Below are 25,119 nucleotides of genomic sequence, written 5' to 3'. Positions count from 1 at the left end.
CCATTTTTAACTAGCTGTTAGCAACATCTGTTTAGGCATGTCTTATTTGATTGACATTTTTAAGACAATATTGAACTTAAACATCATTTTTGTTAATATGCTGCCAGTTTGTATCTAGCAAGTAAGCATATATATATATATATATATATATATATATATATATATATATATATTGTATTTCAGTAGATTATTCTGGTATCACGTAGGCATAGATGTGGTCATGGCACTTCTTAAATGATTTATTAAAAGCGTCTAGGAATTATTCAAAGACTCTAACCAACTCCACACTCTAACATAACTTTTGAGAGAAAATACTCTTTATTATACTCTGTCTTATCTTCTAGCTGTTTTAGATACGTTTTTGTCAGTAAAATAGCATACACCATTATTTTACAATACGTATACAGAAATAAGATAAAAGAATATACTGTACAACACAGGAAATATAGCCAGTATTAAAAATACTAATACTATTACTAATAATATAGGCCCCTGGAAACAAGTGTAACAACCAACAATTCTTTCTTTTTTCTCACTTAGAATTTCCAGCAAAATACAAACAATACAGCAACTTTTAAATAACAACTTGACTGATCAGGAATTTGGTTGCAAAAGTCTTCTGTGGCCTTTCCTAAGTGGCTTGTTATAAGGTGTTTTTATAACAAATAATACAGCTCTGAAAAGTCATAGGAAGATAATGTCTGTCATGGTTCAATGGCTAGAAGGATGAAGGAAACTACTCTTAAAAAGAACAATGTATAGTAATCAAGAATTATGTAAGGTTGATATTTTCTACAGTCAATTCCATTTTGAAGCTTCATCAAATTTTTAATATTAAATTTTATTAAAAAATAAAAAAATTTATTTTTCTATAAAGTTACCCAGTATGTGACCATAGCATTTTCTATGTATTTTTGTGAAAGCAAAACAATTGTAAAATCATAATGAAAAACTGATTAAGTAGGTGTTTATTTCAAATGGTCATACTATTTCATAATATGTTACCCAACAAGTAATAGATTTTATCAAACTTCAATTATAACCCATAAAATAGACTTCCATTATGAAATGGATAACTTTTAATATTTTATTTTTTTAGGAAGCTTGTTCAGGTTCACCCAGCTCAAGACAAGAGTAACAAAGAAAAGCTTACTTTACAATGCAGTGATGCTCCTACCTGTGACATCTACCATCGACTCCATTTATGGACAAAATACTCTTCTTACTAAAAAAAGAAGCATCACTAGGGATCAATCCTGTTGACCACAATAAAAGCCCACAATGGGATATCTGAACAACTTCATAGCAATCCATACAAAAATCTAGGTGAAATGGATAAATCCCTTGAAAAATAAAATTTACCACGGCCAATCAAGAAAAAATTTAAAAAAAAGAATGGATACATGTATATTAAAGAATTAAGTTCATCATATAAATCTGTTCTAAAAAGAAAATTCCAGATCTAATTGACTTCCATGATGAAAGCTTTCATACATTTCATGTGGAAAATGAAGAAACACATCCCAATTCATTTTGTGAAGTTGACATGACCATGATATTCAAACATTAAAAAAAAATTATCAGTAAGGATGATTATTTCATGAATGCAAAGTTGGTTTAAAATATGAAAATAAATCAATGCAATCTGCCATATTAACACACCAAAAAAAGGGAAAATGACTTTTTTTTCAGAAACGCAGTAGTGGAATTTGACAAAAGGCAATATCCACTTGTGATAAAAACTTACAGCTAACTAAGAATAGAAATATCCACAAATGAAAAACACTACAGCATACATTATACTTAATCATAAATTATTGAATACATTCTCTGTGAAATCAGGAAAGGGACAAGGACATTGTTTATCAACACTTACATTCAACATTGCACTAGAGGCTTAGCAGTGCATTAAGAAAATAAAATAAATAAATATAGGCAGATTGAAGAAGAAATAGATAATTATGGTTTGCAGTTGGTATGTTTTTGCACATAGAAAACTAAAAGACTCTTAAAACAGGACATGCAAATTAATAAGTCAATTCAGTAAGATGCTGAGTGCAAGGTGATCATGCAAAATTCAATTCTACTTGTATGTGCCAGAAAAAAGTTAACAAAAAGTTACACTTTAAAAATTATAACATTTTCAATACCATAAAAATCTTCTTCCTAGGAATAAATCTAAGAGAAGATATGCAAGCTCTCTATTCTAAAAACAATATATTACTGAGATAAAATAAATAGGACTTTAAAAATGCGAAGTTATATCATGTTCAAAATTCAATACTATAGGATGTAATCTCTGCAAATTGACCTGAAGATTCAATATGATTTTAATCGAAATCCCAACAGATATTTGAAGAAAATCACAAAACCCAGAAGCCATGAAATATGTATGAGGTTTTAAATTTTGACAGGGAAACAAATGGTTAACATTCTATTCAGTAAAAATACCACAAATAAAATCAAAAGACGACATCTTCTAGTGAAAAAGAGTTCTTGAGAATAAATAAGATAAAGGGTTCGCTTTAAAAATGGTCAAGTAGTTCACAGATGAAGAGCTACAAGTGGGAAAACAGTTTAAAAAAAAAAAAGATGCAAACTTACTTATAATTAAATGCAAGTGAAACTGATAATATATGATTTTCAGCCATTAGATATATACATAAGCATTTAAAAATAGTTACTATTTAGTGATATTGACATTTGGTGGGGTTGTGGAAGAGGCACCTTCATATACTATTAGTGGAAGTGTAAACTGGGTCAACTTTTTAGGAAGTATTTATCAAAATTAAAAGTGTATATGCCCTTTAACCAACAAAATCCACTGCTACTAAATTATATTATAGATATAACAAAATTATGTCATTTGAATAGTTAACATTATTTATGACCAAAAAAGCCCAAGTGGTTTTAGAGGATGGGATAAATAAAAAAAAAAAATACAGCCCTATAATGGAATCCATACAGCTACTAAAGACATCAGTGTATTTATGTCTTAATTCCTAGGATACACTGAGTACAGGAAAGATAGAGGTCTCTGAGCATATCATCCTTCCTTTTAAAAAATACTAGGAAGTAATATTTATATTTGGTTTTATGTCACTTTTTGGTTTATGTCATTTTCCTTGACAGATACATATATTAAAAGAAAAGCTCTTCATAATGGCTACTTCTATTAAAAGGGGCTAGACATCAAGCACAGTAGATTTCTAATTATGACATATATTTCTCTTCTGTTTTTCCTAACCATTTTATGCAGTTACAGGTTTGATTAATATTAATAGCAATGATCTGTATGATCTCATTAAAAGACATTTTTACTTTTTTATTTCTATGCTTCTATTAAAACAAACTTGAGTTCCAGTAAAGCATAGTAGACACAATTCCTATCTTTCCTGCCAAGCATAGCTAAACACCATAGATGCTACAAATGAGACAAACATGAGAACACTCTAAAGGCAGACTAGCTAGGATTCCCAGGACTCAAGAAAAGACCCAGTGGTGTATTCCCAGGGCTTTCTTTTATAGAGATTAGGCGCTAAGGAAGCAAGGAACATGGAAATGCCAACCAATGGCTCAGACCAGAAAGCTTCAGGAAAGCCTACTCTCTGTAGCCACAGGACCAGAAAAAGGGCATTCTAGTAAGATAGAAAATGTTTAGACAGTAGCTGCTCTACTCCAACAGAACACACACACAAAAGTGGCTATATTTCCATGTCAGCAAAAGCCAAATGAGATTAGATTTCCACTCTTCCCCTGACTACAAGGCATACCTCCCTCCCACTGAGGTTATATCAGAAGTGTAATATCAAATAAGACAGAAGTGAGAGGGTGGGATTTTCATTTCCCCTAGGGAATGATGAGGACCCCCCCTATCAGTAGAGCCTATAACGGAGTCTTCTGCTCCATCCAGAAGTAACAAGGCACCACCACCTCTCCCTCAGGATAGTATCAGAAGAGGCCAAGTAGGAAACAGGAACTTTCATTACCTCTCAGCAGTTATAAGGTCTCCCCTGGCCACAGAGATAGTGGAGGCTATATGGGATATAATAACTAAGCACTCTTTCCATTTGCAACTAAGGTGGTGTCTTTGGAAACCTAGTGGGGAACTTGAACCCTCATCAAAACCCAGCAGTAATGAGGGATCCCTCCCCGACTGGGATAGCAACAGAGACTAAGGGTGGGGGGACTCAGTTATCACACCCTTGGAAGTAACAAGGCAGCATGCTCTTTCCCTCCAGTGTAGTGTCAGATATTTAATAAGATCCAAAGTTTCATGTCCACAATATAATTTTTTAAAAAATCACTCAACATAGCAAGATTATATAGCACAGGGAAATACATACAAGATCTTATGGTAGCTCACAGAGAAAAAAATGTGACAATGAATATATGTATGTTCATGTTTAACTGGAAAATTGTCCTCTACACTGGAATTTGACACAACATTGTAAAATGATTATAATCAATTAAAAAGATGTTAAAAAAAAGTAAACGATAAAGGAAAAAATACCTTGAGAAATCTGGAAAAAAGAGTAAAAATATATAGGTAAAAACTATACACTTTCCTCTTCCTTTTGCGTTTTCTAAATTATGTTTGATGGTTGAAGCAAAACTCATAGTATTGTCTAAAAATACCTACATTTAAACAAAACTATCCATGTATCTTCCATGTAAATACCTCAGCCTTAAAGTATATTTGGAAATAGATTGGATTGAGAGACATTTTAAGTTTTTCTCTTCATTTAAAATGGGAACATAAAACCTTTCTTATGAGTTTCCTAAAATTGTTTTTGAGATATTTTGCAAACTATGAAAGGCCATAAAATGTAATAGTGTTAAAACTCTTCTCATTATCTTTCAAAATATAGTTTTGTTCAAATCTATCATGAAATCTATTGTGCTGAAGTATTTAAGAGGTACTGAGATTTGCAATTTTTGTTGAATGAATCATAAAATATTGAAGATTGATGGAAAGCATAGAGACATGTAGTTATATGATAAATCAAGTATAGTAAAATGTTAATGCTATGATCCAGGTGATGGGCATATGGGCATTCATTGTAAGTTATTTCAACTTTTCTGTATATTTTAAATTTTTCAAAAGAAAATGGTGAGAAACAAATTTTAACATAGAATCTTAAGCTCTCACAGATTTTAGGCAAACAAAAGGTTACCAATAATGCTACTAAACATATCAACTTCACAACACATGACAGTGATGTATCTCAGGCTACAGCAACATTATACTCACAAGTAAAATGAATCAGACACAACATTGTAAAATGATTAACTCAATTTTTAAAAATGTTAAAAAACAAGTAAAATGAAATACAAGTTTCTCTTTGTACATACACACATTATATATGTTTATGAATATATATGTTCATAAAACTCAATATAAGACAAATAAAATTGAAGATAAACTTATAGTAATACTTTACTACCTGTCCAGGGACACTTTTTTGTTTTTTTAATATACTCAGCACATGCTAAGAAATCATTTTACACCAAATATCTCAAAGAAACCAAAGTCACATATCTTTCGTTTACTGTGGAAGATTTGCTATAATGCATTTTTTTTCCTAGGGAAAAATTTTTAACACCAAATCATTATCATCACACTCATTTTCCAAATATGATAATTCTGACCAAAATCCTCCAATGGCCTCTTGCAGCATTGATGGCAAAATTTGGATTGTGTTAAGTGCATACCCAACTCAATCTGAAAACTTTCTGATACTCAAAACCCACAAAACTCAACTTTATTTTTCTGGGTCAAATTATCTTCAGGACAAAGAGAAATATATTTGAATTAAAGTATCTTTGAAAATATTCCTTAGGATCTTAACTTGTTTTTCTAAAGCAATATTTAGAGAGGTAAATGTAAATCAGCCATACAGATTGTATTCCCCTTGAAATAACCACACATTGGCAATTTCATGGAAAACGGGCTTGGAAAAAATTTGGCATGTGTTAGGTTACCAGTATCAAGGCCCTTTATGATTATGTTTTATGGTTTCAGCTAACAAGCCACAATTTGGAGCATAGAATTACCATGTAGAACAGGGGTGGCATTTCAGTGGGATGAATGTGTTGGAAAGGACTCAGCTTGAGGGTCTTAAAATATGTCAGTATGGGTGAGAGAGTGTATCCCATACCAGGACAGAGTTGTGCTGGTATGAGGTCTCCCTGGTGGACCCTGAAGCCTGGCTGGACCCAGCATATTTGTAACCTGGTAGAGCCATTCATTGTACCATTCACTTACCAATTTATTCGTTTATTTCATAGCATTTATTTTGGTGCTCTATGTTATCATTAACTTGATGGGAAAGGGTAAGAGCAAAATAGATCTCGATTAAAATCCACAACTCCCACAATCCGTAAGTAAAACAGATGCTCTTGGGGCTACACCCAATGCCCTTGGTGCCACTATTCTCCTGCGTGCCAGACTAACTTCCAACAGCTGGCAAACGAGTCACTTTCTTTACCAGAGGGCTTTTCCTGGCCATCAAATTCTGCTCTGTCCATGTGCAGCAGGCTGAAGTGCTGGAAATGAACGGTTCTCAGAAACAGCCCTAAGTCAGTCTCCTGCAGATGGGATAGCACTGAAGCTCATGTTCTACAGATTCCAGAGTTCCCCATCAGGTTTAAGCTCTAGCTGCCCAAAGTGTTGGTTTTCCCCTTCCTGTCTTGTTTCACCACTATCCTATTCATGTTTCCTGATACCATGCTGCAAATATGCCACTTGTTCTAGAATCTTTATCATAGAGTCTATTTCTAGGAAAATGCAAATTAAGACAATAGGTGTATTAGTCAGGATTCTTCAGAGAACCAGAACCAGCAGGGTATGCAGTTGATCCTTGAATAACACTGTTTGAACTGCGAGGGTCCACTTCTATGCAAATTTTTAAAAATAAATAGGTACTAGAGCACTACATGATCTTTGGTTGGTTGAATCAGTGGATGCAGAAACATGGATACAGAGGGCAGTCTGTAAAGTTTTATGTGGATTTTCCAACTGGGCAGGTCAGTGCTCCTAACCCCTGTCTAATTCAGGGGTCAACTGCATACAAATATACAGAGATTAATTGTGGGAACTGGCTCATGTGATGGTGGAGTTGGAGATGTTAGTTTCTTTGCAATGTGCCATGTGTAAGCTGAAGAACCAGGAAAGCTGGTGGTAAAATTCAGCCTAGGTTCAAGGGTTTGAGAACGAGGAGCTCCAGTGTCTGACGACAGGAGAAGATAGGTGTCCCAACACAAAAAGAGACAGAATGTGCCTTCCTTCACTGTTCTGTTCCAGTGGGGCACTCAATGGAGTGGATGTTACCCACCCACACTGGTGAGGGTGATCTCCCTTACTCAGTACACCGTTTCAAATGCTAATTTCTTCCATAAACATCTTCACAGGTATCTGGACCTGTGAAGAATGCTTTACCAGGTATCTGGTAAGAATGCTTTACCAGGTATCTGGACCTCCCTTAGCCCCCTCAAGCTGAAGCATAAAATGAACCATCCCAACAGGTAAGGCAGGCATGGAAGCAAATAATCACCCAAAAATGTGGTATGAGCCATAGTAAATACATGTTAAAAATGTCACACAAATCGAAGAAGGGAGCTACATCCATTTGTTCATTTTTAACAATAATTTATATTGGGTACCATTTTCTAGGTTCCCAATTCACGCAAATGTAAACAAGGCACAAAGGCACTGTCCTAGATATTCCTAGGGATGTAGATTAGTAACTAGAGACAAAGAAATCACTTTGCCTAGGATGAGATGGGGTGGGGGTGGAAAGAAGAGGGAAAGAAGGGGAAAGAATGTATGAGAAGAGGAAATAACAGAGGCTGAAAATATTACAGAGGTTAGATGATATTTTGTATTATTACTCATTTTTCCACACAGAAATGTGGAGACTGAGAGTCCAGGCAGAGGAATGGAGAATTCAAAGGCCCAGAGTAAAACCAAAGGGCATGGGGACTTAGGAGAGGCAGTTAAGCGTGGCAGGAACACAGCACAGATGTGGGAGACTTGAGGAGAGATACGTGGGGGAGGGACCGTGCAGACCCTTGCATCCTGAGAGTGTGGACTTCATCCTATGAGCAGCAGGAATCTGCCAAGACCCTCTGCTGTAGGGTTCCAATTGGCAAGACCATTTGTCCTATGACAGTCTGAAGAAGGTCACTGTACAAGCTGCACTTGGGAGTCTGTCCTGGGGTTAACAGTCATCAGAAGATTATTCAAAACTTCTGAATGCATTCAAGGATATAAACTATTTATTCTATGTGAACTTTGGTTAGAAAACTATCAAGTGTTTAAGCCACAAAAGATCATAGGGGATATCTGTCTAGTTCCCTAACTCTGCAGAACCAAGTCTGAAATACATACATCATATACCCTAGTCCCTTTCCAGTATACTCATCTGTTCCTTAACAAGACAAAATAATTGTTTAAACTATACTGTGTGTTGGTGTTCTGAATAGAGAAAATAGGCACTGTATTTCAAAACAGCTCTCACATAGGAAATAATCCTGGCCACATGCTGATTATTCCTGATGGTGGGTTTAAGTACATAGGAGTTCATTATGCCTCTCTACCTTGGTATATGCTTCAAAATATTCACAAGAAAATGGAAAAAAGAAAGAATTCTCAAGGAAGAATTATCATCAGTTATCTGCAGCAGCGCCTGTGGGTATTTTTAGCGGTCTGGTGCCCCCCTCCCCACCGCTGCTCTCCTGTTAGTCCTTCTTAGAGTGTGGTCCTTAGTTTACCCTGGGAATCATCTCACCCAACTGCCCCACCCTCACAGGGGAGCGAATGACTAACGAGTGGCGGATGGGGAGAAAGCAGTAACAACAGCTCTCTCACCTTCACTAGGGAATCGCAAGTACAATCCACACCCCAAAGCTGCCTGCAGGATCATGCTGAGGCTGTACTTCTCCTGAGCCCCCGTCTCTCCCTGGCTTCTTTCCCTGCTCCATCCTTTCTTCACAACCCTAGAAGATTCTGCTGAGAACATTCCCTCAGTAAGTCATTTGCAAAATGATTTCTGTTTTGGTTTCTGCTTCTAGGGAACTCAGCCTTAGACAATTTTACTTTGGAATTGATGGGAATTAAACTATTGGTTAGAACACTAGACCAGGTAGAACTCAGAAGGCTTAGTTACTAGACTGATTCTGTTTTCTCATTTGTGTCAGTCAACTCTAAGAACATTAGTTTCCTTTGAAAAACGAAGAAAATAACATTTCCCCAGTCTATACAGTATGCTATTAAAAGGAGCGAATGAGATTATGCATATGAAAGCACTTTTGAAAACGGAAAGTTCTATATAATATGGTTACATTACTATGCTATTTTTATTATGTGCAAAAAATTATAAATTGCCTGATGTTTGCTTATTAACATATTACTGAATTTTACAAACTGAGAAATTATTTTGAGGCAAATGAACAGAAGCTCACTGCAACATGCTACAAAATTAGGCTGGCTTTCTTAGTTTAGGCCTTTTGTCTCTGCCTGTCTTTTCCCAACAAGACACTGAAGCTAGATATGAGTTGAATTTGAACCTCTGGTGGGCAAGGAGTCTGTCATATTTATGTGTCAGGAGAGCACATTTTCATTTTCCTTTCCAGGAGTTAAAAAAAATGTTTTTAATCCAATGTTAATTTCTTATAACTTGTATGAAGAAACAGACAACAATAACAAAAATTCAGCTCACTCGTGTACTGTAATAATAATCTCCATCACTGATCATGTGCTCTGTTTCCCAGAATGCCCACTGAAAAGGACAGGTATCAATTTCTCTAATCAGGTGACAGTCCAGCAATATCAGTATCCACATAACAGAGAATTCAAGTGCCTGACTTCAGCAATCACTGCAAAGTTGAAACAGTGCATGAAATCTAATCTGAATGAAAACTGCTTGAGGGTGATGTCATGCTTACGCTGAGTCCTGATGCTCAAAGCATCACTCTTCAAAGAGAGTCATTCATTTCTCATAGTCAATGACCCATTAATCTGGCATAGTGTTCCTTTCTCAAAATTAGTTTGAGGGAAGTAAAAAAGATTCTTTACAATTAGTCCTTTTTCTCCCATCCTTTTCTCCCTCTTTATACGCATAGTTTTAAAAAGTAATTAGTCCTTATATACGTATTTCTATCTCAATAGATATGTCTTTCACATGGGACTTTTCAGAAGTATGTATGGAATTATCTTAAAATATCTAAAACAAAATCCAAATTACATGTCCTTTGTCTCTTTTCGTACTCCTGAAAGTAAACTTTACTCAAAAGTAGTATTTGGTGATCCTCCTTGGCTGGAAACTAGGACATACTAGTTAGACATCAACATTGCTTAAAGTAATGACCTGAATCAAATATATATTGTGTTTTGTTCTGTTTCTATTGTAGTTTTCAGTAGAGCAACACAGACAGATGATAAAGGAACAGAAACAATTTCCCTATGTCTACCTCCATAGGAACTGATTTCTCAATGGGAAAAATTTAAATACTGATGATTCCCAAAAGCATACTGAGCATATGGAAAAGAATCATAAGAGCACACTGCTTTGAAAATCTGCTGTGTATTCTAAAGTAGCTGCAATTTAAATAAACATTTGAAGCTTTGAGCAAGAAGGAAAATTAGCACAGGCAATGGTTAGTAATTTCTAGGATGCCTTTAAAAAATATTTGGAAGGTTGCTTGTGGGATGTTATTAAGTATATGTGATATGACAGACTCGTGTGTATGTGTGTATGCATATACATGGAAAATAGTGTATGTGACTGTGATTATATGTGATGTGACAGACTGAAGTGTGTGTATACTCTTCCTTCCTTCCTTCCTTCCTACCTTTCTCCCTTTCTACCTTTCTCCCTTCCTTCCTTCCTTCCTTCCTTCCTTCCTTATCTATCTATCTATGACTCTTAGTCTCAAAATTTTATATACTGATCCATCTAAGCTTACCAAGACTGAATTTATCTTGGACCACAATATTTTTTCCTAAAGGAATTACTGGAACATTTTCTTTCATCTGGTTAAGGATGGGAGAGTTTAGTAATAAAATGAAAGTGTTTTCTTTAGTAAGTAAATGAAATAGGTGGGAAACGGGCTGGGAATGAGGTAATAATATTGTTCCACTGCTGATGACATGCAACCAGCTGCACAGGGTTAGGTGTGGCCCTGAAAGTGGCCATCCCCACAGGCTCATGGTTGACTGTTGACCTTCAAGCAGAGAAAAAGACCCTCTAGAAACAAACATTCACAGGCAATGTTTTCCAGTTGCCTCACCCTCCCACACCAGTATACACACCCCCACATGCCATAAGCCCATATTCATGTGCTAAAAAGGAGGAAGGTCTTCACGGGCACTGTGCTCACCCTTTCTATCTCAAACAAGCTGCTGCTTTTTGGCCAACTTACTGTTTCATCAAATTAAGGGCTTAATCTGAGAAATACTGAGCAAGTCTTTGCTCTTACATCAGCCCAAAGAGGACATGGAAAAAGAAAATTAAAAGAAAGATAATGTAAAACATGTTAACAAATTTAAAATTCTGGGGTTTTTAGCTTTGCAGTTGTACTCCTCCCAAATGAAATCATATTGGACCAGGTTAGGAATGTTAGCATAATTTTAAGAAAACAGAGAAATGGAGAAAGATAAACGATACCCCCATGAGATTTTTTAATCAGCAGACTTTGCAGCCTTTGGACACTTTCTATGGTGGACCTGATGTCAATTTTTCATTAGCTCATTTCCAAATTGAAATTGGACATTTCTGAGTAAGATCTGTGCTTATTTCATTGGTTATTAGGTAATTCTATGAGAGATTTGTTATCTTAAGTAATAAGAGATTGTTGCACTACCAAAATATGCATTTAACTTTCTCCTAAGAATTAAAAATAGATATCTATGGATTTTAAAAGTCTTAAAGACTTCCAGACATCTGCTTCTGGGAAGATAAAATAGATATAATTTCCTGTTTCTCCTGCTAAGTACAACTAAGCATCTTGGACATTATACATAAAACAAACCTAAGAAGACTCTGAAAGGTGGAGCAGGGAATGTAGACCATCTAGGACTACGAATGTGGCGAGTTCCCTGTGTTTTTCTTTTTCGCCTCATATATACCAGATTTGGAGCTGAAAAAGCCTACAACCCAAAGCCACCAACAGGTACAGGATGGATGACTAAGTTAAAAAAAACACCAACAAAAACTATTCTCACAGCCAAAAGACAAGAAAACAGGCAACATAAAAAAAATTAGATAGTAACCGCTCCACTCAAACCTAACACCATAAGGAAAAAAATGTTGCCCCATCCTTACCCATGTCAACAAAGGCTGAATGGTAAGTCTAAATTTCCATCCTTGCCAGACTGCAACAAGATGATCCAACCCACCCCCCTTTACCACCAAGGGAGCATCAAAGTAGGCCAAGTAAGGAGCCAGAACTTTCATCCCATTTGGCATTAACAAGGTCATCTGTCCTCAAATGAACGGTGTTAGCAGGGACCATCAGGAAGTCTGGACTTTTACTCTCACTCAGTATTAAGAAGCCATCCCTCCCCTTCTCTGCTGGGGCAGTGTAGGAGGAGATCCTGAAGAGTCAGGACTTTCATGACCAATCAGCCCAGGACTTTCACCACTCCCAGTTAAGGAGTACCCTCACCACCACCAGTGGCTGGTGCCTACATGGGGAGTAGTAATGAGGCATTCCTACCCCTTTCATCCAGGGCTGTATCAAGGGAGGCCTGGTGAGGAGCTAGAGATTTCACTCCCACTCCACCTGCAAGGAAAAGCCCCTTCTTCCCCTTAATATAAGCAAAGTCTGAGTTGGGATCCTGACCTTCTACTCCTACTTGCAGAACCTAAACTTTTGGCCCCACTTGGCATTTAAAAAGCAGAGATCACTTTTTCCTGATGGAGCCATGTCAGATAAAACCAGCTACAATAGAAGGTTTATGTAAGATCCAGGATCTAGTACCATAATCCTGTAAGTTTCAAGCTTCAACAGAAATAATCAAACATCACATCAAGAATTAGGAAGATCTAAAACTGAATGAAGGCAATCAACAGATGCCCACACCAAGGTGGCAGTAGTGTAAGAATTATCTTAACAATGATTTTAAGTAGTCATCATAAAGATGTTTTAATAGCAATTACAAATAAACTTGAAATAAATGAAAGAAATTGAAAGTTTCAGGGAAAAAATAGAAGATATAAAGAAAAATAAAATGGAAATTATAGAGCTAAAAATATAATAATCAAAATAATTGATGGTCTAAACAGAAAAATGGAGGGAAGAGAGGAAAGAATCAGTAAACTGAAAGATGAAACAATAGAAATCACCCAAGCTGAACAACAGAGAGAAAATAGGTTGAAAAAAATAAAATAAGTAGAACCTTAGAAAACTATGAGACTATTAAAAAATTCTAGTATTTATGCCATTGGAAACTGGACAGAGAGATAAAAGAGATCCCAAATTTGGTTAAATATATAAACCTACAAATTAAAAAAAAAAAAACTTAAGAAACCTCAAATAGAATAAACCAAAAGAAATCTACACTATAACATGCATAGTCAAACTTCTGAAAAGTAAAGACAAAGAAAAACCTTGAAAGCAGAAAGAGAAAACAATACCTTCTCAATCAGAGAAAAACAATTCAGTAATACCAGACTTCTCATCAGAAACCATAGAAGCCAGAGGTAAGTGGTACACCATTTTCCAAGGGCTGGAAGAAAAGAACTTCAAGTTTAAATCTTATATCCATTGAACATATCCTTCAGGAACAAGAGGAAAATCAAGACAATCTCAGATAAAGGAAATTAAGAATTTATTTCAAAAAAAAATCTAAACTAAAAGAATGACTAAAGTAAATTCTCTAAACAGCAAAAGAAATAATAAAAGAAGAGTCCTTTGAACATCAGAAACAAAGCACACAGCAAGCAAAATTATGGGTAAATAAAGAAGACTTTGCTTCTCTTTATTTTCTAAATTCTGTTTAACAATTGAAGCAAAAATTATAGCACCATCTATTGTAGTTCTACATATACACAGAGGAAATATTTAAGACAATTATATTACAAATAGGTAGGGTAAAGGGACATAAAGGCAGGGATAGTTTGTACATCCCACTTAAAGTGAGAAAATGACAACACCAGTGGACTCTGTTGTTTATATGTAACATTATATACAGAGCAACCACTTAAAGGTACATGAAGCAATTCACTAAGAAAACAATACATAAAAATCAAAATAAAATTCTAAAACATGTTCATATAACCTACAGGAAAGCAGAGAAATACTAAAAGAGAAAACAGATAAATAAAAAACAAAGGAAACAAACAGAAAACAAAAAATAAAAAGGCATATTTAAGCCCTAATATATCAATAATTATGTTCAATATAAATGATCCAAATATACAAATAACAAGACAGAGTATTGGTCAAGTAGATTTAAAAACATAGCTTAAATACGTACTATCTAAAAGGAACTTACCTAAAATATAATATAGGCAACTTAAAGTAAAAAGAAAAGAAAAAGATCTATTATGTAAATATTAATCAAAAGAAAGCAGAAGTAGCTATATTAGTATTAGATAAAGCAGACTTCAGAGCACAGAAAATTACCAGAGGCACGGAGGAAATTACTTAGTAAAAAAGAGGTTGATCCACCAACAAGACAAACTAGACAACTGAATTTAACTAGACTAGATGTATGTACCAAAAAACCAGAACTGCAAAATATATGAAGTAAAACCAATTGAACAGGTGGAAGAAATAGACAAATACACAAGTATATCTGGAGACTTCAACATTTCTCTCTCAACAACAAGGGTATGCAAGAACTCAACACCACCATCAACTAGCATAATCAACATTTCTACAACACTGTACCCAGTAACAGCAGGTCACACATTTTTTCAAGTAACCATGAAATATATACCAAGATAAGTTATGTCCTGGGCCACAAAAGAACAAATTTAAAAGAACCAAAAATTATATAGAGTATGTACACTGAGTGCAATGGAATCAAATTAGAAATCAGTAACAAGAAGATAATAAGAAAAGCACACTTCTAAATATTCCTTGAATCAAAAAGCGCACACACACATACACACATGCTGGAATATTACTCAGCCATAAAAAAGAATAAAATGTTGTGTATTTCTTGTTGTATACTCACAAGGCAGAGAGAGCAAGCTAGCTCTTTGGTCCTTTCTTATAAGGACACTAATCTTATTCATGAGGGCTCCACCCTCATGACCTAATTACCTCCCCAAAGTCCCACCTCCAAATAACAAAACATTGGGGATTAGATTTCAATATATGAATGTTGAGTGTACGAAAACATTCAGTGCATAACGATTGTCTACATGGAATAAGACAGGAATCTACATAAACCTCCTAGAACTAATAAGTGAGTTCAGTAAGAAAAGAGGGTATATAATATAAGGCCACCATACAAAAATCAATCATATTTGAATATTCTAAAAACAATCATGTGGAAATAAAAATTTTAAATGCAATACTATTTTTCACAATGGCTCAAAAATGTAACACTTAGGCTGAAATCTAACAAAACAAGCACAAGATTTGCATGGTAAAAACTAAAAATGATGATGAAAGAAACCAAAAAGGACTAAGTAAATGGAAGACTCAACATAGTAAAGATATCAATTTTCCACAAACAGATATACAGATTTAATGTAATCCCAAAATATTTTTTAAGATATAGATAAAATTATTATAATGGAAAAGCAAAGGAACTAGAACAACTAAAACAATTTTGAAAAAGTGGAATAAAGTAAGAGGAATCAGTTTACCTCATCGTGATACGTAATACATAGCCACAGTAATCAAAGCCAGGTTGTGTTAGATGAGGGAAAGACATAAACCACCGGAATAGAATAGAGACCCACAATTTGATGCACACAAATATCCCTGAATACTTGAAAAAAAGGTTGAAAAGGCAATTTATCAGAGAAGTCTTTTCAGGAAATGATGCTGGAGGAAATGGACATCCACTGGCAAAAAATAAACTTAAGCCTCACACCTAGTACACAAATTAACACAAAATGGGTCACAGATTTAACTATAAGATGTAAAACTACAAGTTTTTTAGAAAAATATAAGAGAAAATATTCAGGATTTAAGACAGGGTACACTTCTGAGACTTGACATCAAAATCAAAATTCGTAAAAGAAAAATTTGATAAACTGGACTTCATCAAAATTAAAAACTTTTGTTCTGTAAAAAATCCTGTAAAGAGGATGAAAAGACAAGCTACTGGGAGAAAACATTTGCAAGCCACATATCTGGTTAGGACTAGAATCTAAAATATATAAAGAATACTCAAAATCCAACAGAAAAAAAAAAAAGAAAAGAAAGAAAACAATTAGAAAGTGAGAAAGACATGAAGTATCATTTCACTGAAGAGAATATGCAGATGGCAATAGGTACATGATTTTCAAATTTATTGGTCATTGGGGAAATGCAAATTAAAAATGAAAGATATCATTATATACCTGTTAAAAAAGGCTAAAGCAAAGACTGAGAACACTAAACACTGTCAAGGATATGGTGAAACTGGATCACTGATACATTGCTGGTGTGAATATAAAATGGACTGCTGCTCTGGAAAATAGTTCAGCAATTTCTTAAAAAACTAAGTATGAGACTACTGTACAACCCATCAACTGCATTCCCAGGTGTTTAGCCCAGAGAAATGAAAACTTATATTTACACAGAAGCTTCTACTTGAATGTTAATAGCAGCTTTATTCATAATAGCCCCAAACTATCATCAATCCAGTTGGCCATCAATGGGTGAATGGTCAAACAGTGGTATATAGCCTTGGATAATTATAATTTTAGGAAAACAGATTCATGAATTATACCAAAAAAAAAAAAAAAAACTAATGTTGGTAACTTTGCATAATTTGTTATATAAATTTAATCAAAGAAAACCTATCCTAAAGAATCTGACTGAATGTTTAGTTAACCATCAGGACCAACATCCTGGGGGGAGGGTATAGCTCAAAGTGGTAGAGTGCATGCTTAGCATGCATGAAGTCCTAGGTTCAATTCCCAGTACCTCCTCTAAAAAAAAAGTAAATAAATAACCTTAACTACCTCCCTTCCCATCTCAAAAAAAAAAAAAAAAATCCTGACCACAGATCTAAAATTTTATTAAGATCCATCTACCCTTGTGATTAAATGTGGAGAGATTTTCAATTAATTCACTGTTCTTTTTACAAGGGTTTTCTAAGCTATTTTCCAAAATGCAATTATATTTCCAAGAAAGTTATCCAGTGAGTAAATTCTTGGCCCTAAACATTCAGAATTAGAAGATGGTAAAAGCAAATATGCCCCCCTCTTCCTTGATTTCTCCAGATACTCTATTTTTGCCTTGTGGAGTCACATTAGATGTGAAAACAAAAGAAACTTGCAAGTAAGCAGAGGACTTCAGAAGTGAAAAACGAAGTAATTTTTCTATTTCACTGTATCCTATCTTGACAATAATATTGTAACTCTCTTACAAAAACTTCCTTTGCAATGTGCAGTTGAGGACACTCAGCATTTCCAAACCTAAGCATTAAAACTTACTTCCATAAATAGACCTCTATGAGAACCTTTCCAGAATAACTCTAAAAGAGACATCTAATGTTGTACATAAGATGAACTGTGAGAGTTCAGCCAATATCACTGTTTTTACTTTGCAGCTTTTGCTGTTTCTTTCAATATTTATGTGTTCCTTACAAGTATTGCCAGCCTTGACTGAAACAAATGTGTTTCTCTTTAAAGCTAAATAATTGTTTGGGACTGATAATGGCTCTAAGTTTGTGGTTTCCTTCAAAAAGAACGTAGGTATTATTCTAATAGCTGCCTTCTTTTAGTGCCTGAAAATTCTGAATTGAGACTAGAACGTATTTAAGTCTCTTAAATAAGGAAAAATGCATGAATAAACATACAAACACAAGTCATAAACAGCAGTCAAGAACCTGTAACTGGTTGACTCTGGAGAGAAATGGAAGCCAGAGAAAGGAGGGTCAAAGATATATTTTCATTGTATGTATCTTGTACCTTAAACGACATCTTTTACTGTGTGCATGTGTTATCTATTTAAATGAATGAATTTGTAAATAAATAATTTGAAAAATACACAGAAATGAATAAAACTATTATCTGAGATAAAACTTTATTCTTCGTATCTACTTCTCTCCTGGAAAAAAATAAAATCTGTATTTGAGGAAAATTCCACTTGGGAATATTTGAAGAAAAAAATGTTCTTAACCCTCAGTGATTTATTTCTATGCCAGCCTTTGGGTTTGGGGTGTTTGGGAAGCTGCCAGTAGTCGTGTGGTTGCCAATTTGCTTTCTTGGTTGTTACTGACCTGTAGGGCATGTGCTACAAGTAAGTCATAAAACATCACTGTGACTTATTTGCCTTTCTAAAAAGTGGAGCCCATTATTCTTGTTGCTTTCTTGCCTATGGAGGATATTATAAATAATTTATGAAATATCTCTGGTATGTTCATTGTTTTACCTGGAAAGAAGGCAAGAATGTTATTATCACAATAAACCATAAAGTTAAAAAATGCCTGCCTAAAAAGTAAGTATTATGGCTATTAATAAGTTTAAGTTGATTGTATTTCTCAGAATAAAGATGGTATCTTAAATGTTGATTTTGAATCTTATGAGACCAGAAGAAATCCAAGAGTGATAGTTAGAGCCACTTCTGAAGACAAATATCATGAGATAAAAACCAGCATAACCAGTGGAATGGCAGCAAGAAACAGTTAAAACCCCAAACTAGGCCAGGCTGCTAATGTTTCACCAGCATACCATCCTTTGAAAAATCTCAGTGTTATTGAGTTCCTCTTTAGTTTCTTTTTCACAATTCTGTTTATTTTTATTTAAGTGGATATGAAAGTACTCTGTGTGTCAAATGCAGAAACTGCAGTCTACCCACTGTTTGATAGCCACAGGGAGTTGCAATCAGCTCAGGAAAGCCCACACACCATCTCTCTGACCATGATGTTTCTGAAAGACCAGAGCTCCAAATGTAAATTTTGTTATCTATTTATGCGACCAAAATCCAAGTCTTCTGAGAATGCAAGTGGAGATTTCATCTTATTTTCCAAACTCCAAAATAGGTAAGAGTGTTTTGTGAGGGCCTTGAACAATTTTATTTTGATAATTTCAACCTGGAAAGTATAGTCATGCCCTCACATGACCATCAGGTGGTGATTATCACTTATAGTTGATTGTCACCAAAATCAATTTTGCTGAAAAATATTGAAATAGAATCACTTTGATCCCTAGCACAGGAACTGGGGCTTGAAAGGGATACATTCTGAATAGGGTAGTGAATTCCAAGATTCATTAAACTCCTTTTTAGCTTACACTTCATAGCAATATTAACATATGGCATAATATAGTCTGTAAAACTTCCTCAGAGATTACTATGTATAGCTTTAAGGATTCAGAGAAAAGAGATTATCCTTGCCTCAAAGAGATCATGGCAGATCCAGCCAGAAGGGAAATTAGATTGTAACAGAATGAAGGTTTTGGCAAGGAGAGCACATAAAGAGTGCCCAATCAGGACTAGGGAAGAATGGGAGAAGGGAAAAGGCTCCCTAGAAGAAAGCGAGGACTGAGAAACATAGAAATTAGCCAAAAGAAGAAAACATGGGGAAAAAGTAAATAAAGAAACCTAGGTTTTTTTTTCAACGTGTGATCCAAAGACAAGGGTAAGACCTGGAGCGTGGATTTGCTCAGGAAACTATAAGATGCTTAGGTGGCAAAGGAAGATGGATATCATTGATTACTGCAAAAGCAGGGTGGGATTGAGCCACGAGCGGCAAAACGTGTTTGAAAGGTAACAGCCAGGCTGCTACAAGCCCGATGAGGCCATCAGAAAGGGCACAGAGAAGCACCTGTGTGGGAATAGGTGTACCTTTGAGTGCTGAAAGAGCTCCTACCCCAATCTAGTGATACAAAAAGCAAGAGGTCGACAGTAAAAAGAAGTAAGACTTCCTTTTTATTGGATAGTTTTCTCACTTCCGTAGGCTGGACCAACCACCAAACTTCAAGATGCATCCACTGACCATTACTCTTTTTCATAAATGCGTCTTTTGTACTGCATACGTGCTGGTTTTGTGGGTGATGAGTTAGGACAATGGTACTTCCAAGCACAGGTTGTTATTGTTTTGTATATTTTGGCCTGACAATGATATTGTCTCTCCTTGATGGAAAGAATGAAGAGGGTAAGACAGGTCCAGGTGGTAGAATAGCGATTAGGTCATTTTGGGAGGTGCCTTGGGAAATACTGTGTACTTCTAATAAATACAAATGTATATAAATCACAAGAGGTTAACAGAAGATGAGGGTCAGTAACAAACAAAAAACAAAGTTTGGTACCAAGGATGTATGTAAGATCAACCCAGGAGGACAGAGTGAAATGGAGGTTGAAGACAGAGCTCTAAAGAACAGTTATGGCTCTGATATGGGTAGAGAAAGAGATGCCTTTATATGAGAAACTGCAGACATAGAAAGAGGTGAAAAACTAGATGAGAGTAATGTTCTAGAAATCAAGAGAAAAGAGTTTCATGAGAGATTTCATTAAAGAGGCAATGATCGGATATAATTTTTGATATAATGAACAAATTCTGGTGAATCTATGCCAGGCAGATTAAATTTTCCATTACACACACAGGTCAAGTAAAGTAAGAAATAAGAACATTTTATGACAGCAGCAAGGGCAATTTCATTGTAGGCCTGGGTGAATGGCAAGGTAGAACAGTGCAGAAGGTTGTACAAAGAACAGAGACACAGGACTAAGATTTCTAATAAATTTCAACTGATCACTTCCAACTTTAATTTTTATAATAAATATGTAAAATGGTACTTCCAAACACAGGTGGTAGTTGTTTTATTTTGGCCTGACAATGACATTGTCTCTCCTTGATGGAGAGAATGAAGAGGGTAAGACAGGGTAAAAGTATGATTTCTTATTCTAATATGATCAGATTAGTCATTTTTTCCTAAGACTGTCTTTGTTACATATGTGTATACATATATATATATATGTATGTACACAGACACATGTTTATAATACATAACATATTTATGGATATACAGATGTATTTTCCCCAAATACCTTACTATAGGATCACTATTTATGGAGAATTTAAAGAGTAAATTATATAAAATAATATAAAATATAATAGGTATCTGATGGGTCATGGACATAAAAATAAAATTTTTTTTAGTAGCATGTTCTCTCTCTCTATCCCATCTCTGTCTCTCTCCCCAGTTAGCACAGAAGAATGTGGAAATGAGATTGAGATTTTGTCACTGAATTTTTCCACCTGTTTCATGACATGCAAACATCAACTTACAAGGACTCACACATACCCATTTACCCACCTCATCAATACACATATAAAATAACTTAAATTATGATATCTAATGTAACTAAAGAAAGATGCAGAGAGATTTCATTATAAAAATCAAGGACCAAATCAATCTTGTAAAAAAGATCCATTTAATGTCTGCTTTTCTGCGGAACATTTATTGAATAAATGTCTAGTCTGTGTGCAGAATTTGGTCTGTACCTTTATAATCTAGTAGCAAGTCTAGAGAAGCAGCTAACTCTTACCACCTTGAACTCTTAGAATGACTACCATTATCTACCAAAAAAATGAAACGTAGGATCATGAATTGCCTAATTAGGTCAGTTTGCAATATCTTAGAAATACTGATAGTTTAAGGGATGGAGAAAAAAAGCTCTCATAGATGACAGAGATATAAAGAAAACATGAAACTACGTGAAAGATAAGAGTGTTTTATGTTTTACATAGAGAAGATATGTTGACCTGAATGTTTTATTGAGGAAGAGAAGAATATAGTTTAAAACAACAACAACAACAAAAAAAAGAATGGGTCATGATTCAAGACAGAGTAGGCAACTGATAAAGCAAGGCGCCCCGAGAAGGTAAGAGGCGTACTGCGTAGCCCAGCTGGAGGGATTAGCCTTCAATGGAATAATTAATCCTCCTAGATTAAATAAAGAGGAAAAGGATGAGGTGTCTCCATTAAGCAGTATGTAGCTAAAAGGAGTGGGAAGTTGAGTCGGGGTGTGGGAGAGGAAAGTAAGTTTGGATCATCAAAAGAATGGTAAGGCTTCAGAACTTTTGTTGAGGCAATAGGATAGCTTTTGAAGGACAGGAAAGGAATTGATCACTGACAGAGGTTCCACCAGACCTGGGACACAGTAAATGTGTACTGAGGTCAAGCTGCATAGTTTCATAAATTCCCTAGTTTAGTTGTAACTGGTAAGGCAGATGGTGGCATAAATCAAGGATTAGGACTCTGCAGGGCAGTTATGGAATAGATAAAAGAGCAAAGGAAATGAAGATTCAAAGGCTTCTCATGAAAGAACAATTTAAGTGATTAACTGTTAAATCTTTGCATTGAATAAAAATCTTTGAATAAATGTGGATGTAATTTCTGATCATGAGGTATCCAGGCAAGGTAAAATAGCACCACTATCATCACCAACACCATCATCATCTAAAAAGAAAAATGATCTATACTATGAAAGAAATCAGCTGAACGTGAATCCAGTGGATACTGTTAGTTTTCTTGACTACAAATTAAAAATGTAACCTTCTTTTCATTACTTTAAGAGCAAACATGTCTTCTTTTTTTTTAAAGAGTAGATAAACATGTGAGAAAATGTGACGACATGCCAATTGCCCATAGTATCATCTTCTATTAAAGGAAAAGCATTTTGAGAGATTTAGGGTATTATTAATTTTATTTTCTAGTTCTTCCAAACCCAAAATAAATTAGGTAAGTCATTTGTCTCAACTGGCTCTGTGGAACATGAGAACGCTTTAGGGTCATTGGAATTAAGCAGCCATATGGAATTTGTAGTGTACTTATAACTAAGACAGATGGCAGCAGAATGGAGCTGCCTTGAGGCTGTAGAAACACTCCAGTGACCATGAGCAGTCAATTAAGAATTGAGACAAGAGGGAAATGTCATTTCAACCCCTGTAACATTTATCTGGTGCATGTATCCTTGCTGCCTTTCATAAGTCTATTTCATGGGGTATGGCTCTAAAAAAGAGTTAGAGGAAATGTTTTTCTGACCTCCTCTTATAAGAAAGCATCTAAATTCTGGTCCAGTTCTTAGGATGTCAAAGATTACAACTTCTGCTTATACCTGGGGACAGCCTAGAAGACTTGATTACTTCCAGTACTGTTCTCAGCAAGCTCAAGATGAAATATTCCTTTAGCTTCTAGAATAGATTAATAAACCCAAGAATCATTCATTCCTTAAGCAGTTTCTCTGTATGTGCTTTGTACCAATCTCTATTTAGCTCTGATGTTATCAAAGTCAAATTTCTTGTTTTTTGGGAGGAGGATATAGCTCAGTGGTAGAGCACATGCTTTGCATGCATGAGGTCCTGGATTCAATCCCCAGTACCTCCATTAAAAATAAATAAATAAAACATTAAAAGCCTAATTACCTCCCCCCTAAAAAAAAACTTCCTCTTTTTAAGGAGGTCATGAAGAAGACAAACTTGTAAACCAGATTATAACGCAGTAGGACTGAGTATTCTGATAGAAATGCAGTACTCTGTAAGCATAGGTAAGGGTAACTTTTCCACCCGGGCAGGGCAGGCGAGTCCTTCTGAAGGAAGATTTGTTTGTGCAGAGTCTTGAAGGGTGAGTGTGGAGCACTTGAAAAAAGATAATACAGGAGGAAAAGGATTTAACATTGAAAATGTACAAATATATATATATATTATATAATATGTGCAAAAAAAATAGTAAAGCAAGAAGTAGCATCACTTAATCAAGGACTGAGCAGACTATGAGTTGGGCAGAGTGTTGGAGGTGAGCATGGATAGTCTGCAGGAGCCAGGTCTGAATGCCTTGAGTGGCAGGCTCAGATATTTCACTGTCACAGTCTGAGCTGTAGAGACTCCCTGAAAAGGGTTTTTAATGAAGATAAAATCGTCAACTCCGAATCTGAAAATATCTATCGATCGATCTCTATCTCTATCTGCCTGCAGAGCAGAAGGCAGATGTTTAAATACGCAGGGGTAGTAAGTTGTGAGGAGCAAGGATGGTGTAAGACTGATCACAGGGAGAACAATTAGGAGGAGACCTCTGTTACCTGTCTAAGTGATGCTAACAACATGAACTGTATTTGAGAATGAATCAGAGGTTGTGTGGAGGCAAGGATGATTTAAGAAAAATCAGAATGTAGCACTGATAAATCTTGGCAACACACTGTGTTCAGATTCGAGAATGAGCAGGAGTCTAGGAAAATCTCCAGGCTTTTGGCTTGTGGGTTTGCCCTTCCCAAAAGTAGGTGTGGTGAGGAAAACAATGGCCTCTGCCAAGTATGTCTTTGTCCTAATTCCTGGAACCTAAGACATACTATATAATATGGCAAAGGGAAATGCAGGTTGTTCATGGAATTAAGGTTGTTAATAACCTGACCTTAAAACAAGGAGATTACTCTGGATTATCCTGATGAGCCCAATATAATCACAGGAATAACATGAAAGAGTAAGGCAGAAAAGGAGGTGAACATCAAACAGATATTTGAAGATACTACACGTTGGAATAAAGGGCCATGAACAAGGAACTCAGGTGGTCTCTGGAAGTTGGAAAAGGAAAGGAAACAGATTTTCCCCTAGAGCGCTGAGAGGGAGCGTAGCCCTTCCAACACCTTGACTCAGTGAGACCTATTTCAAACTTCTGGATTCTGGAACTGTAAGACAATAAGCATGTATTGCATTAAGCCCCAAAGTTTGTGGTAAATGTTAGAGCAACAGAAAATGAATACAGTACAGAATATAGTTAGAAGAGCAAGTTAGGGGGAAACGATAACAGTAGTTTTGGCAGGATCATATTCTAGGGAAGAGTGATGTATATGTCTATGAATTAGTCAAACAGGAAGAGACTGAGAAGATGACCAAGAGGGTATGCCCAGAGGTATAGGATCAAAACTAGGACAGCCTAATGTCCAAGAAACCACGGGAAAAGAGATTTTAAAAAAGGAGGTGGTCAGTAATGATGAATACCCCAA

General features: G+C 35.5%; 1 long non-coding RNA gene and 1 other non-coding gene across 2 annotated transcripts in view; one reads left to right on the top strand and one right to left on the bottom strand.

Moving 5' to 3' along the window:
• LOC116154382 (uncharacterized) overlaps positions 1–25,119 on the bottom strand; it is an 873,015-nt gene that overhangs the window by 261,561 nt on the left and 586,335 nt on the right. The window lies entirely within an intron of this gene.
• Positions 23,435–23,507, top strand: TRNAA-UGC (transfer RNA alanine (anticodon UGC)). The gene has a single exon. It is a non-coding gene; the product is annotated as a tRNA-Ala (tRNA).

Source organism: Camelus dromedarius, chromosome 6 (assembly GCF_036321535.1).
Source record: "Camelus dromedarius isolate mCamDro1 chromosome 6, mCamDro1.pat, whole genome shotgun sequence".
In the NCBI taxonomy this organism is placed as follows: Eukaryota; Metazoa; Chordata; class Mammalia; order Artiodactyla; family Camelidae; genus Camelus; species Camelus dromedarius.
This window is presented reverse-complemented; position numbering and strand designations above follow the sequence as displayed.